General features: G+C 52.0%; 1 long non-coding RNA gene and 1 pseudogene across 1 annotated transcript; one reads left to right on the forward strand and one right to left on the reverse strand.

Moving 5' to 3' along the window:
- Window positions 1–389: 389 nt before the first annotated feature.
- LOC129692660 (uncharacterized) lies at window positions 390–1,793 on the reverse strand. The gene is made up of 3 exons (XR_008722748.1): window positions 1,728–1,793; window positions 1,040–1,185; window positions 390–616 (listed from the first exon to the last, which is right to left on the reverse strand). It is a non-coding gene; the product is annotated as an uncharacterized LOC129692660 (long non-coding RNA).
- Window positions 1,794–3,618: 1,825 nt separating this feature from the next.
- Window positions 3,619–4,249, forward strand: LOC129692924 (histone H1.0-like; annotated as a pseudogene).
- Window positions 4,250–7,163: the final 2,914 nt, after the last annotated feature.

Genomic DNA, 7,163 nt, shown 5'->3' on the forward strand with positions numbered 1-7,163 from the left:
GACTGGAGACACGGTGTAACGTTCTGTATCTGGTTAGCTATCATCGTTGACGTCAGTGTGTGGGGGCTGAACCCACACAGGCCACCCCGTTTGTGCCTTCAGTCACCTTAGCAAACAGGGTGGCCGTTGTTCCCTCCACAGCCTCCATCTGCTCAAATTGTTCGCCTCCTCCAACCCACTCAATGCCTAAGACTCGTGTCCGAGTGACAGCTGGGAGCGGGTGCTGCAGCTCACGTGAGCAATGCTGACAGCGACCCTGGGTGGAGCTGCTAGCCAAAGGAGAGACAGCTCAACAGCTGTGTCTGCATGCTCCCTACCAGGTAAATGTGAACCCCACGGGTACCCAGTCCAGCATGATGATGATTCACTTATTATATTTTTTTATTTACTTAAGTTTATATGCTAATTTGAAGAAATGAATGAATGTTATTTGTAGAATAATGAAGTTTAAAATTTGAATACAAACAGGGGCTGGAGAGACTGCTCGGTGGCCAAGAGCCCTGATGCTCTTGCAGAGGACCTGGGTTCCATTCCTAGGACACACGTGGTGTGGCTCACAATCACCTGTCACTCCAGTTTTTGGGAATCTGACGCCCTCTTCTGGCCACCTTGGGCACTTCATGGACAGGGTGCACAGACATAAGCAGCAGGCAAAAGATGCACATAAAATACAAAATAAATGAATCAATAAGACATTTAAGACAATCAGCTAGGAAAGTCCACTCGGGACTTACTACCTTCATCCTCTGTGCTGTACTTAATGTTCTAGAAAGAAATGAGAGGAAGGAATGGCAGTTTATTTGTAAGCTGTTCCTTTCCCTACATATACAGACCATTCCCGACTGCAGATAGAAAACTTTTCACGGCCGTATCTGAGCTAGGCTGGCCTGGGACCAACAGAATAGGACAGAAATGACACCATCCTGCTTCCAAGAGGCAGCCTTGAAGCCTCTGCTGGCCCTGTGCTTATGCTTTCTTCAGGGAACCCAGAGAGGACACAACAGCTAGGCCACCTTGGGAACAGCATGCTGTACCTCACCTGCTGTTCAGCTGCCTCATTCTGTCCCAGCCTAGTCATAAGGAGAAGCTGCTTGAAGACAGATGTGCAGGATGCTGGTGCAGCCACTAGACATGTGAGTTAATCCTGCAGATGACTCTTGGGTCCAGATGCAGTCCATGGTCCATCTGGAATCAAATGAGGCACCCCAAGCGAGAAGTTTCATGATAGAGGAGACTAGCTTGAGAGAAAGCCACGGTTTGTGGTTTAGGAGAGTGTTGGCCAGAGGACATTGAACTCACTGATTTTATCCTTGGGATGGATTCGTATTTGAGATATGTGTACATATTTTATCTCTGTGTATATACATGTCCTGGCAGATAGCTCACTGGCAGTACACTAGCCTAGCACGCACAAGTGGCCTGTGCTTTTTGATCATCCTAGAAGCTGGACGCCCCATCACCTCGAGTAGCAAGTAGCATCCCTGCCCTGGAGTCTGGGCCTTCACAGTGACAGTCATGCAGCTAGTGAAGCCAGTGAGCGTGGGAGCAGGCTTTGACTGACACCCCTGCCATGACTGGCATTGTATGGCCAAGGGCTCTTGTTCTCTCTTCCCTTTCCTTGCTGAATCTCTCTTCTGTAGAGAGAGAATCTCTCTTCTGTTCCCCTTCCCCACCTCTACTCACCCACACTCTTCTGTAGCCCGTTCCCCTTCCCCACCTCTACTCACCCACACTTCCATTTCTGTTTCAGTGGAGACAGTGCCGTGCTTGAGAGGAGTCCCTGGGCGCTGTGCTCAAGCTCCCAGCACTGTAGAATGTGGACACTGCTCCCCCTCCACACTTACAGTCCTCCCCATTCTCACCCTCCTCACTCAGAGCCCTCCCTCCCCCCCCCCCCTCCCCCCCACACTCAGAGCCCTCCCTCCCCCTTCTCACCTCCACACTCAGAGCCCTCCCTCTCTCCCCCTTCTCACCTCCACACTCAGAGCCCTCCCTCCCCTTCACACCCTCCACACTCAGAGCCCTCCCTCCCCTTCTCACCTCCACACTCAGAGCCCTCCCTCCCCTTCTCACCTCCACACTCAGAGCCCTCCCTCCCCTTCTCACCTCCACACTCAGAGCCCTCCCTCCCCTTCACACCCTCCACACTCAGAGCCCTTCCTCCCCTTCACACCCTCCACACTCAGAGCCCTCCCTCCCCTTCGACACTCAGAGCCTACCCCCAACCCCTGTCTCACCTCAACACTCAGAGCCCTCCCTCCTTCCCTTTCTCCAGTGAAGGTCTCTTAGTGATTAGCCTTCTTGAGGTCCATCTGCAGGCCATAAGAACACACTTTCACCAGGAGCTGTTAAAGGGCTTTAGAACTTGCCATCTGGGGGCTGTGGAGAGAGCTCAGCGCTTGTTGTGTCAGCAGCGCCTGAGTCTAATCCCCAGGTGTGTACACAAGGCTGGCCTGCACTGGTAATCCACACACTGCGGAGGCAGGAACAGCTGGACCCCTGGGGCCTGTTGGCTATCTAGCCTAGCCTGCTTGGCAATTCCAGGCCAGTGAGAGACTGTCTCAAACAACCAAGATTGATGGTGTTTGAACAATGACACTGAGGCTGATCTCTGGCCGAGCACGCACACGAGCACACACACACACACACACACACACACACACACACACACTCTTTCTCTTTGATTACAGGCAGCTTAATAATTTGATCATTGAATTGTGGGTGTGTATGAAAGAGAGGAAAATTAAAAATTCACACTGACCAGCATTTTCTGCAAATATAGTTTATGACTAGAGGAGTAAAGTGAGTGGCTTTTCAGCAAGAGCCGGTGAGGGCTCCAAATGTTGCTGTGGGCTCAGGCTGTGTCCACCACATCGGTTACGGTGGGGGAAGGAGGGTGTGTGCGGGGAAAGTGCTTCTCAGACACTCTGGTTGGGAAGCAGTTAGGAAGGGGTGTGTGTTCAGATGTGGAGGTGTGTGTGTTCGAGAGCGCGGCTGGAGGTCCCCTGAGTTAGAGAGATGACTTTCAGACTCCTGAGCTGGTGTGTGTGTATGTGTGTGTGTGCGCGAGCGCGCACACAGGAATAGATGTGGGACAGACCTCCCATGCGGGTTCTTTTTCTTTCCTTTTCTCCCCAAGGCTGAGCGTTTCGTTGAGATACATTCTGGAAGATGGCCCCACTTGTATTATGAAACCCCACGTTTTTGGTGAACTCACAGACATGCGACCACCAGCAGCTACTACAGCACATTTTTTTCCCAATCCAGAACAAGGCTTGGTGCTACTTCCAAGCAGCTTGTGTCTCGCTGGCCCTAGAGCACTAAACTGTTCTCTGTCTCTTCAAACAATTCCGTTCGAGACATTTTTATAAAGTTACAATAGTACAGCATAATTTGTGACTGGCTTTAAAAATTAAGAATAATGTTTTTGAGACACAGAGCTGGGAAAAGGGCAGAGACAGAGGTGACAGGATTGTGGGGGCTGGGCCCAGCAGAGCAGCCTGCACCCAGGCCAGGGAGGACAGGAACCACATGATGCTCCTGTCACCAGCATCTGTACTTTGGTCCGGCTTGCTAGTCCAGTGGGAGAGCCCATCCCAAGGCAGGCTCTGTCCAGCCTCCCCTGGGGTCTGGCCCTTCGGAAGTCTCCTTGAACAGCTGGGGCAGGCTGGCCACCATGACTAAGAACTCCATGTCCACTCCTGTATCGAAGCCCAAGCAGGCCAAGGCCGCCAAGAAGTCCACGGACTACCCCAAGTGTTCAGACATGCTCGTGGCTGCCATCCAGGCAGAGAAAACCACACCGGCTCCTTGCTCCAGTCCATCCAAAAGTACATCAAGAGCTACCACAAGGTGGGTGAGAACACCGACTCCCGGATCAAGTTGCCTGTCAAGCACCTGGTGACCACTGCTGTTCACAAGCAAACCAAAGGAAGGGGTGCCTCAGGCTCCTGCAGGCTGGCCAAGGGTGATGAGTCCAAGAGGTTGGTGGCTTTCAAGAAGACCAAGAAGGAAGTCAAGAAGGCGCCACTCCAAGGAAGGCAGCCAAGGGCCAAGAAGGCTTTCCTCCAAAGCCCAAGCAAGAAACCCAAAGCCACACCATCAAGAAGGCCAAGAAGAAGCCGGCTGCCATGCCCCAAAGCCCAGGATTGTCAAAGCCAAACCAGTCAAGGCATCCAAACCCAAGAAGGCCAAACCCGTGAAGCCCAAAGCCCAGTCCAGTGCCAAGAGAGCCAGCAAGGAGAAGTGACCATGAAGGTTTTGCTATGGACACTCCTCCCTCCCTCCTGTTTTCTGTAAACACATCTCTCTCCTGAGCTCATTGTAACCCTTTGCCCATTCTATTCTGACGTTATGCACAAAGGACAGAGCTCAGATTCCTCAGACAGACATTGTGGAATGATTCCCTTTTCCTTAACCCATTGTGCAAAGACAGCGAATGGACTCCATCTTTGTGGTGATGAGGATGTACTTTTTTCTTGATTTGGTATTAACCTTACAGGGTTAGGGGTTTTACGGGGGTGGGGGTTGTGTGTTTCATTGGGTGGTTTGTTTACTATGAAGGTAAATGGAACTGCCAACATTCTGGCTAGGTGAGGAGACCCAGGGACTAAGGTTTGTCTTTTAAGGCTTTCTTAGTCTGCTCATCCCTTGGGAGTCTCAAAACCTTTGGTGGGGAGGAGGTGGTACCCCAGCCAGCTGGCCAAGGGGGGCGGAACTCCCGGGGCTGCCCTACCAACGGTGAGCAGTTGGATGGGGTTTGTTTGTTTGTTTTTGTTTTGTTTGTTTCTTCTGCTGTACTGTTTCACCGTTGTCTAGAAGGGGAAGGAGGTCCAAGTGACAGTGGTTAGAGGAGCCATAGCTACTCACAACCAGGATCTAGCCATTGGGAAGGAGGTGCCACTGTCCTGCTTTTCAGCTATCGGCAGACTTGGGTTAAGCGGGGGTAGGGTGGGGTGGAGGGGTGAGGGGGTGGGGGGGTGGGGGGGTGGATTTAGGGGGAGGGGTGGGAGTCACCCAGGTATCACTTTTATTTTTTCTTTGTTTCAGTGTGTAATCTCATGAGCCTGCGCTGCTCTTGTAGAGGACCTGAGTTTAGTATCCACCCCCACTACACACACACACACAGATACACACATACACTCACACTCACATACAGTCACACATACTCTCACACACACCCTCACACACTCACGTACGCTCACACACTCTCTCTGTCACACATTCACAGACTCATCCATACACTCACACGTTCTTTCTCATACACACACACTTAAAAAATAATTAAAAAGAAGCAAAGCAAGCAAGCAAGCAAGCCGCACTTTCAAGCCTTGCTGTCTCTTTTGCCCAACTCTGGCTTTTCTCGGGCGAAGCTGGGACTCACCTGGAGACATGTTGAAGTGGGAACAGGGTCTAGGAACTGTTGGAAGCTGCCTCCCCGGGCTTGCTGTCAGCCATCCGCAGCCGCCCCCCACCCCACCCCCTCGACCCTGCCTCACTCCACACCCTGCCTTGTGCAAGGTTCCCCATGGACATTCTGGACAAAAACCGTTGTGGTGTAGGCTGGCGCTTGTTCATCTCGAGTCTGTGGCTCAGGAGGACGTGACGCCGTCTGTATGACATCTTCATCACAGACCTTGCTGGACGTTCTCGCACGTGTGGCCGCAGGTCCCGAGGCTTTGAAGCTTATTGGAAGTCATTAGTCACAGCAAGCCAGTTCACTCTTTCAGAAATAAGGATTTTCAAAGGTCAGGTTGGCGTTTAATTGACGATGAATCTTCTTGTGGGCTGAGTTGTGGCTCCAAGCGGCTGCATCGAACAAGATCTGGCAGCACCGAGAGTCCTGCAGCTAGCTGCATGGCCTCATGTGCAGTGGGCTCCGAGCACCTTTAATGACAGGGCGACAGGGAGGAGCGGGCAGCTTGCACTTTTTCTTCCATCGCCTGTCTTGCACACTCTATTCCCCTCCTCCTTTCATTTCCTCCCCTTCTGTATGGCTCTTTCCTGCTCTCCTCACCGAGAAAGGCAAGAGGGACCCTGTCTCCATGCTGACCTGTGGAGTCTTGGTACCACCTTCTGGGGAATGGGCAGAAAGAAGCACGGACCGCACCTGTGGCAAATATTCTAGGTGCCTGGGCTCCTTCTAGCGATGTTCATGGTGTTCCAGAGACATCTAGAACATTAGAAGATGGTGCTGCTTCTAGACTTAGGTCAGCAACACACTTGAAGCTGCAGACAGTTGTGAACTGTGCTTGGAACTGAAGCTGGGTCCTTGGGAAGAGCAGCTCTTAACTGCTGAGCCAGCTCTCCAGCCCACGCCTTCCTTGATGGGTATGGGGAAAACGGGAGGTTTTGTGAGCAACTTTCCTGACCCAGGAATCTGGAGCCCACAGCCTTTTAAACCATCCAGGAGGCAGCCATTGGAGGCTAGGATGGATGGTGGGGAGACCTGGGGGTTGGTGTGTGAAGCGAGCAGCCACAGCATATCTGCAGTCAGGAAGCAGAGAGACAGGAATGGTGGCATCCAGCTCACTTCCTGCTTGTCCTCAGAGCTCCCAGTGCAGCCCATGTTCAGGTTGGGCCTTCACTCCTCAGTTAACCTTTCTGGAAATCCCCTCATAGACACACCCAGAGGCGTGCCTCGTAGAGACTCCAGGTCCAGTCGAGTTGACAGCAAATGTCAAGCACCATAGAGTCCGCCACTTCAACAGGCTGTCACTGTCCAGAGCTGGGACCCACCTGTTACAGGCGACAGAGCAATTTGCTCCCTCACTGTTACACTTGCCAGTTATTTCCCCGTTCAGGACACAGAGAACAGCGTGTGCTTGTAAAATAGAAGATAGCATTTGCCAGTGCATTACCACGTGGTTTGTGGTTATGACCACATAGCCACACTGAACGTGTTATCAAATACCGACCTCCCGGTCTCGGCTAGGATATGAAGCGCGTGGTTTATAAACCCGGCAGATGTGAATGCACGGCTATGCGATGGCTCATGTAACGGGTATAACTAACAAGAAGAGTCGCTGTTTAAAAATGATTCTGGGTCCTGAATGTTGTTCTGTCTCTGAAGTGTTTGGGACATCTTGCCTCACCTGGCACTTGTAGTTTTCCTATGCCTTAGGGGTGGTGATGGTGTGTGTGTAGTGGGAACTCTCCCAGCA

This window comes from Psammomys obesus, unplaced genomic scaffold (assembly GCF_907164565.1).
Source record: "Psammomys obesus unplaced genomic scaffold, mPsaObe1.curated_primary_1811, whole genome shotgun sequence".
NCBI lineage: Eukaryota > Metazoa > Chordata > Mammalia > Rodentia > Muridae > Psammomys > Psammomys obesus.